We start from the raw sequence: 8,538 nt of genomic DNA on the forward strand, positions 1-8,538 counted from the left end.
AAAACATAAATAAATTTTAAAAGTTGTCTTTCTGACCCTAAAGTATTGAGCTAATAAAATTCTCTCTCTCTCTCTCTCTCTCTCTCTCTCTGTGTGTGTGTGTGTGTGTGTGTGTGTGTGTGTGTGTGTGTGTGTGTTTGTGTGTAGCTGCTGTTCATGCATGAATGGAGATCAGAATAGGAGTTGGTTCTCTCCTTCAACCATGTGGGTCCCAGGGACAGAATTCAAGTCATTTAGTTTGAAGACAATCACCTTATCCAAGGATCCAGCCCAATTATTTTTGAAATGTTGGATGTGGAAGTCACTGACTTGCTAGACTAGTTGCCCAGGAAGCTCTAGGGGTCATCCTGTCCCCGTGGTCATGAATGCACACCACCTTGAGTGACTGGGATTTGAACTGGGAACCCTATGCTTGCATACCAAGCCTTTTTTTACTGACGGAAACATGAACTTTTTTTTTTTTTTGTATGAACATAAAAACACAGAGAAAGGAGACATTACAGTTGATTCTGCAAAAAGTAAAGTCATCAACAGAGACTTGCACACATGCGCTGGTAAGCTAGAAGAAATGAATGGACTCTAGAACACACATAAGACGGAACCATAGAGAAACAGGATCTAAACGAACCAAATTAGTAACAAAACCAAATCGGCAATAAAGTCTCCTAGCAAGAAACCACGGAGGCCAGATGGTTTCACTACTAAATTCTTCCAAACATTTAAAGAAGCAATGCATTTCTCTTCAAAATTTTCATAAAAATTGAAAAGGAGGAAATGCTAAACTCAGATCTCCAAACCAGTCAATACAGAAAAGAAAACATTGCCCAGGACTGCTGATGAACAAACATGCGAACTCTCTCAGCTGAGTATTGGCTCCGATGGCATAAAACATAACCCACTGTCATTATTCTCCACAAGATTCACCCCATCGACACAGAGGCGCTTTTCTGCACAGATCAATACTGTGATGTCACATCGGCACAAGGAGGGGTGAAGCTGTCTGATCATATCCGATTGATACAGGAGAAGCATCTGTCAAGATCCAACAACCTACATTTGAAATGGAATAAATTAGGTATAATATAGTTATGTCAAAATTTTAACCCAGAATTGCTCCTGTCTAAAGGAAATACAGGGACAAAGTGGAGCAGAGACTTAAAGGAAGGCCATCCAGAGACTGCCCTATCTGGGGATCCGTCCCATATGCAGCCACCAAACCCAGACACTATTGCTGATGCCAAGGAATGCATGTTGACAGGAGCCTGATATAGTTGTCTCCTGAGCCTGACAAATACAGATTCTCAAAGCCAACCATCGGACTGAGCACTGGGTCCCCAATGGAGAAGTTAGGGGAAGGACTGAAGGAGCTGAAGGGGCCTTATCTGACATCAATGGGAGGTCCTTGGTCTTATGAAGGCTTGATGCCCCAGTGTAGAGGAATGCTAGGGTGATGTGGCAGGCAGGAGGGGGTTGGGTGGGTGGATGGGGGAACACCCTTATAGAAGCAGGGTAAAGGGAATGGGATGGAGGGTTTGCAGAGGAGAAACAGGGAAAGGGGATAACGTTTGAAATGTAAATAAATAAAATATCCATTTTAAAAATATTAATAATAGAATCATAAAATCTGTTTAAAAAAAAAAACACATCTAACAAGCCTGCTGCTAACATCATATTGAGGGGAAAAGGTGAAAGATTTCTCTTTAAGAGATGAAATCGGGGGTGAGGAGAGGTGACTAGAAAGTTAAGTGCGCCACAGGCTGCTGGAACTGGAACCCAGAGTGCAGCAAACCAGGGAGCCGACTTCTAGCCTGCACGTCCAGCGTGATGGCTGTGGACATAGAATACAGCTCCAGCCCTATGGCTCCTTCTCTACGCAGAGAACACTTCACCTTCAAGATCTCCCCATAACTGAGCAAACCACTGGACCTTGTGTTCAGCTGGGCAGCAAGGATGAAGCCCGCAGAATGGTGGACCCCCACAGTGCAGGAGAAGAAGATGAAGAAGCGAGTGCCCTTGGCCGACAACCGGGGCTGGCCCTGACAATGGTGAAAGTGTTCCCGGAATTCGATGGATGACCCACTGGATATTCCGTTTAACATCACTGAGCTCCTAGACAACGTCGTGAGTCTGAGGACAGTAGAGAGTGAGAGCTTTGTTTTGAATTTTCCGCAGCCTTCTGCAGATTACTTAGATTTTAGAAATCGACTTCAAACCAGCCATGTCTGCCTCAAAAACTGTGCTGAAGGATAGAGCCATCGCGGGCCCGTGAAGGTCCAGAACCTGGCATTCGAGAAGGTTGTGAAGATCAGAGTGACACTTGACCTCTGGAAAAGCTTCACAGACTTCCCTTGTCAGTATGTGAAGGACACTTAGGCTGATTCAGACAGGGATGTGTTTTCTTTTGACATTGGCTTACCCAAGAAAATTCACCCTAGTGAAAGAATGGAGTTGCGGTGTGCTACAGTGTAATGGCCAGGCGTCCTGGGACAGCAACAAAGTCAAAACCTACAGGATCTTCCTGGCTGAACTCCAATCCACTCATAGAATGATTGAGCCGTGCAATGGACCGGATTTTGGAATCTCTTTTGACCAGTTTGGGAGCCCTCGATGTTCCTTTGGCCTGTTTCCAGAGTGGCCTAGTTATCTGGGATATGAAAAGCGGGGGCCCTGTTACTAGTGACTGCAGTCGACAGTCTGTGGCTCTGATCAAGATGGAGGCGAGAACGCAAGGCCAGAGGGAAGCCGATCTGCCATTAGGCGTGGTTTTTGAAAAGACAGGATTCTGTTCACTTTTTTCCTCAAACCGGCAAGTCCAGCGTGTTTTCATCACACCTGGTTTCTTGCTCAGAGGAGAGGAGGCGTGTTGATCCTCTGTGGTATCTGGGTTGGCCACAAGGGAATGCACTGGATGGTGCCAGAGGGGTCTGGAGAGGAGCCATGCTGGCAAGGACAGAGGAAGCTGGCCTCTCTTCCATACTTAGACTTTGAAAGTCACCCAGAAACCAGTCTCCAGCTTTTTCCAGCCTTACCACTGACCTCGAGGTCCTGCCCTGCCCATGGCTTTCCATGTGTCTCCTTCAGTCTACATGTACTCAGAGGGAGTCACCTCAACTCTGTGACATACTGGCCTGATACCCTGCAGCCTCATAAGAGGGATGGAGGAGGGGGCAGCCGTTTTCTGTGCAAGTTCTTTCACTACACCTCCTCCCCCTACACAGTCTATCCAGTGATCTGGACAAGAGAGTCAAAGCAAATTCATAGCTTGTGTCTGAGATAGGCATCCTTCCCCTCTCTTCCTGACCCTCTTTTATATTCCAGCAGAGAACAACATATTAATTACCGGAAGGTTATTAGTTCCTGTGCGGGGTCACAGGGCACAGCACTAGGACGGGGTGGGACAGTCTGAACTTTTAGCTTTTTCTCTTGGACTTTGGGGAGCTTTCGAAGCACTCAGTTTCACCCAGAGTTACCAGAAGACTCAATGACAAGATCCAGTTCCGCTTGCCCAGCCAGTATGTGAGCTGCTTTTGTTTGAGAGAGTCATGGCTCTCATGTTTCCTGGAGGGTCCACTTCAATGCCTTGTCTGAGGCTTTCAAATAGCAAGACTAGCATATTCTCAAACCCTCCAGAACATTCTTAGCTTTGTTTGCAGTATACAGTCATATTCAGGATGCTTTATGGACACCCAAGGACATTGATTGCGTGCATTTATTTATGGTGTGTATTATAAAAGGACGGGGAGAAAAACCTCACCAAGTTTTTCTATGTTATTTTAAATGTTTGTTAGCTCTGAGGGATCAGATGAATTTTTCTTAACCATATTGGATTGCAGTGCGTTATCATACGCTAGTGTGAGACTCCTGGAACTCTTACTGTTGGGTGAACCCCCAAACCCTGAGATTTTTCTCTAGGGTAAATTAAAATTATAGGGGAATTTGGAAACTGCTTTACATGCGTATTTGTAGAAATCTAGGGGTGTTGTTTTGTTCTAGGAGTTTGGTAAAAGATGTCTGTTTAATGTTCTTACTGAACTGATGTTCCCTGAGACAAGAAGGAAAGGAATGCAGAGTCTCGTGGATTCAGAGGGGCTGCTGGCTGAAGCCCCTTGCCCCTTGGCTTCACAGGTTAGCATCAGGCAGATAGCAAATGTTTCTGATCCTATCGAGTGTGGTTTATATTTTTTTAAACTATGATTATCACATATTTATTAGTGTGTATATGAAAGACAGGTTTTCCACATGATTATCTTATTCATAAGGATTACACCATACATTCAGATATTTTCATGGCAAAATCAGAGGTAACAGTGTTTGATAGATTATATGGTTTATAGAATGCCTCAGGTTTTATTATCTTGGTGGAACGGATTTAAATAGATAATATAGTTTATGCCTTATCTTAGGATTCTACGTAAAAGATGGACACTAAGCAAAAGACATATATGATACAAAATAGAAATTGTTGAGGATATACTTGTCTAAGTTAATGATAAAAACATGTGATATGCTTCCTAAACTCAATTTCAATTTGTTACTGAACTGAAAACTAAGATGATATAAATAAGAATTCATATTCCAATATGACAACACTCTATAATATTTCCTTTTTGTTTTTCTGGCTGCTGTATTTTATTTTATTTTTTCCATCTTTATTAAATTGGGTATGTCTTATTTACATTTCAAATGTTATTCCCTTTCCTGGTTTCCAGGCCAACATCCCCCTAACCCCTCCCTGTCCCCTTCTATATGGGTGTTCCCCTCCCAATCCTCCCCACATTACCACCCTTCCCCCAAGAATCCCGTTCACTGGGGGTCCAGCCTTGGCAGGACCCAGGGCTTCCCCTTCCACTGGTGCTCTTACTAGGATATTCATTGCTACCTATGCAGTTGGAGCTCAGGGTCAGTCCATGTATAGTCTTTGGGTAGTGGCTTAGTCCCTGGAAGCTCTGGTTGCTTGGCATTTTTGTTCATATGGGGTCTCGAGCCCCTTCAAGCTCTTCCAGTTCTTTCTCTGATTCCTTCAATGGGGGTCCTATTCTCAGTTCAGTGGTTTGCTGCTGGCATTCGTCTCTGTATTTGCTGTATTCTGGCTGTGTCTCTCAGGAGAGATCTACATCCGGCTCCTGTCAGCCTGCACTTCTTTGCTTCATCCATCTTGTCTAATTGGGTGACTGTATATATATGGGCCACATGTGGGGCAGGCACTGAATGGGTGTTCCTTCTGTGTCTGTTTTAATCTTTGCCTCTCTATTCCCTGCCAAGGGTATTCTTGTTTTCCTTTTAAAGAAGGAGTGAAGCATTCACATTTTGATCATCCGTCTTGAATTTCATGTGTTCTATGCATCTAGGGTAATTCAAGCATTTGAGCTAATAGCCACTTATCAAAGAGTGCATACCATGTGTGTTTTTCTGTGATTGGGTTACCTTGCTCAGGATGATATTTTCCAGTTCCAACCATTTGCCTATGAATTTCATAAAGGCATTGTTTTTGATAGCTGAGTAATATTCCACTGTGTAGATGTACCACATTTTCTGTATCCATTCCTCTGTTGAAGGGCATCTGGGTTCTTTCCAGCTTCTGGCTATTATAAATAAGGCTGCTATGCACATAGTAGAGCACGTGTCTTTTTTATATGTTGGGGCATCTTTTGGTTATATGCCCAAGAGAGGTATAGCTGGGTCCTCAGGTAGTTCAATGTCCAATTTTCTGAGGAACCTCCAGACTGATTTCCAGAATGGTTGTACCAGTCTGCAATCCCACCAACAATGGAGGAGTGTTCCTCTTTCTCCACATCCTCGCCAGCATTTGCTGTCACCTGAGTTTTTGATCTTAGCCATTCTTACTGGTGTGAGGTGAAATCTCAGGGTTGTTTTGATTTGCATTTCCCTTATGACTAAAGATGTTGAACATTTCCTTAGGTGTTTCTCAGCCATTCGGCATTCTCTCAGCTGTGAATTCTTTGTTTAGCTCTGAACCCCATTTTTTAATAGGGTTATTTGTCTCCCTGCAGTCTAACTTCTTGAGTTCTTTGTATATTTTGGATATAAGCCCACTATCTGTTGTAGGATTGGTAAAGATCTTTTCCCAATCTGTTGGTTGCCGTTTTGTCCTAACCACAGTATCCTTTGCCTTACAGAAGCTTTGCAGTTTTATGAGATCCCATTTGTCGATTCTTGATCTTAGAGCATAAGCCATTGGTGTTTTGTTCAGGAAATTTTTTCCAGTGCCCATGTGTTCCAGATGCTTCCCCACTTTTTCTTCTATTAGTTTGAGTGTATCTGGTTTGATGTGGAGGTCCTTGATCCACTTGGACTTAAGCTTTGTACAGGGTGATAAGCATGGATTGATCTGCATTCATCTACATGTTGACCTCCAGTTGAACCAGCACCATTTGCTGAAAATGCTATCTTTTTTCCATTGGATGGTTATGGCTCCTTTGTCAAAAATCAAGTGCCCATAGGTGTGTGGGTTCATTTCTTGGTCTTCAATTCTGTTCCATTGGTCTATCTGTCTTTCTCTGTACCAATACCATGCAGTTTTTATCACTATTGCTCTGTAATACCGCTTGAGTTCAGGGATAGTGATTCCCCCTGAAGTCCTTTTATTGTTGAGGATAGTTTTAGCTATCCTGGGTTTTTTGTTATTCCAGATGAATTTGCAAATTGTTCTGTCTAACTCTTTGAAGAATTGGATAGGTATTTTGATCGGGATTGCATTGACTCTGTAGATCGCTTTTGGTAAAATGGCTATTTTTACTATATTAATCCTGTCAATCCATGAGCATGGAGATCTTTCCATCTTCTGAGATCTTCTTCACTTTCTTTCTTCAGAGGCTTGAAGTTCTTATCATACAGGTCTTTCACTTACTTGGTTAAAGTCACACCCAGGTATTTTATATTATTTGGGTCTATTATGAAGGGTGTCATTTCCCTAATTTCTTTCTCAGCTTGTTTCTCTTTTGTGAGGAGGAAGGCTACTGATTTATTTGAGTTAATTTTATACCCAGCCACTTTGCTGAAGGTGTTTATCAAGTTTATTAGTTCTCTGGTGGAACTTTTGGGATCACTTAAATATACTATCATATCATCTGCAAATAGTGATATTTTGACTTCTTCCTTTCCAATCTGTATCCCTTTGATCTCCTCTTGCTGTCTGATTGCTCTGCCTAGGACTTCGAGAACTATATTGAATAAGTAGGGAGAGAGTAGGCATCCTTGTCTAGTCCTTGATTTTAGTGGGATTGCTTCAAGTTTCTCTCCATTTAGTTTAATGCTAGCTACTGGTTTGCTGTATATGGCATTTACTATTTTTAGTCTTTCCAGGACTTTTAACTTGGAGGGGTGTTGAACTTTGTCAAATGCTTTCTCAGCATCTAATGAAATGATCATGTGGTTTTTATCTTTCAGTTTGTTTATATAGTGGATTACGTTAATGGTTTTCCGTATATTAAACCATCCCTGCATCCCTGGGATGAAGCCTACTTGATCATGATGGATGATTGTTTTGATGTGTTCTTGGATTCAGTTTGCAAGAATTTTATTAAGTATTTTTGCGTCGATATTCATAAGGGAAATTGGTCTGAAGTTCTCTTTCTTTGTTGGGTCTTTGTGTGGTTTAGGTGTAAGAGTAATTGTGGCTTCATAGAAGGAATTTGTTAGCGCTTTGTCTGTTTCAATTTTGTGGAATAGTTTGGATAGTATTGGTATGAGATCTTCTATGAAGGTCTGATAGAATTCTGCACTGAACCCATCTGAACCTGGGCTCTTTTTGGTTTGGGGGACTTTTAATAACTCCTTCTATTTCTTTAGGAGTTATGGGTTGTTCCTGATTTAACTTCGGTACCTGGTATCTGCCTAATAAATTGTCCATTTCCTGCAGATTTTCAAGTTTTGTTGAATATAGGCTTTTGTAGTAGGATCTGATGATTTTTTGAATGTCCTCTGATTCTGTTGTTATGTCTCCCTTTTCATTTCTGATTTTGTTAAGTTGGACACACTCTCTGTGTCCTCCCGTTAGTCTGACTAAGGGTTTGTTTATCTTGTTGATTTTCTCAAAGAACCAGCTTTTGGTTCTGTTGATTCTTTGTATAGTCCTTTTTGTTTTTACTTGGTTGATTTCAGCCCTGAGTTTGATTATTTCCTGCCTTGTACTCCTCCTGGGTGTATTTGCTTCTTTTTGTTCTAGAGCTTTTAGATGTGCTATCAAGCTGCTGACATATGCTCTCTCCTGTTTCTTTCTGCAGGCACTCAGAGCTATGAGTTTTCCTCTTAGCACAGCTTTCATCATGTCCCATAAGTTTGGGTATGTTGTACCTTCATTTTCATTAAATTCTAAGAAGTCTTTAATTTCTTTCTTTATTTCTTCCTTGATCAGGTTATCATTGAGTTGAGCATTTTTCAACTTCCATTTATATGTGGGTGTTCTTTCCTTATTGTTATTGAAGACTAGCATTAGCCTGTGGTGGTCTGATAGGACACATGGGATTATTTCTATCTTTCTGTATCTGTTGAGGCCTGTTTTATGACCGGTTATATGGT

At 41.9% G+C, this 8,538-nt stretch overlaps 1 pseudogene; it reads left to right on the top strand.

The window, feature by feature from the left end:
• The first annotated feature begins 1,558 nt into the window (after nt 1–1,558).
• Ppp1r3b-ps2 (protein phosphatase 1, regulatory subunit 3b, pseudogene 2) lies at nt 1,559–3,990 on the top strand (annotated as a pseudogene).
• The last annotated feature ends 4,548 nt before the right edge of the window (nt 3,991–8,538 follow it).

Source organism: Rattus norvegicus, chromosome 2 (assembly GCF_036323735.1).
Source record: "Rattus norvegicus strain BN/NHsdMcwi chromosome 2, GRCr8, whole genome shotgun sequence".
Classification (NCBI taxonomy): Eukaryota; Metazoa; Chordata; class Mammalia; order Rodentia; family Muridae; genus Rattus; species Rattus norvegicus.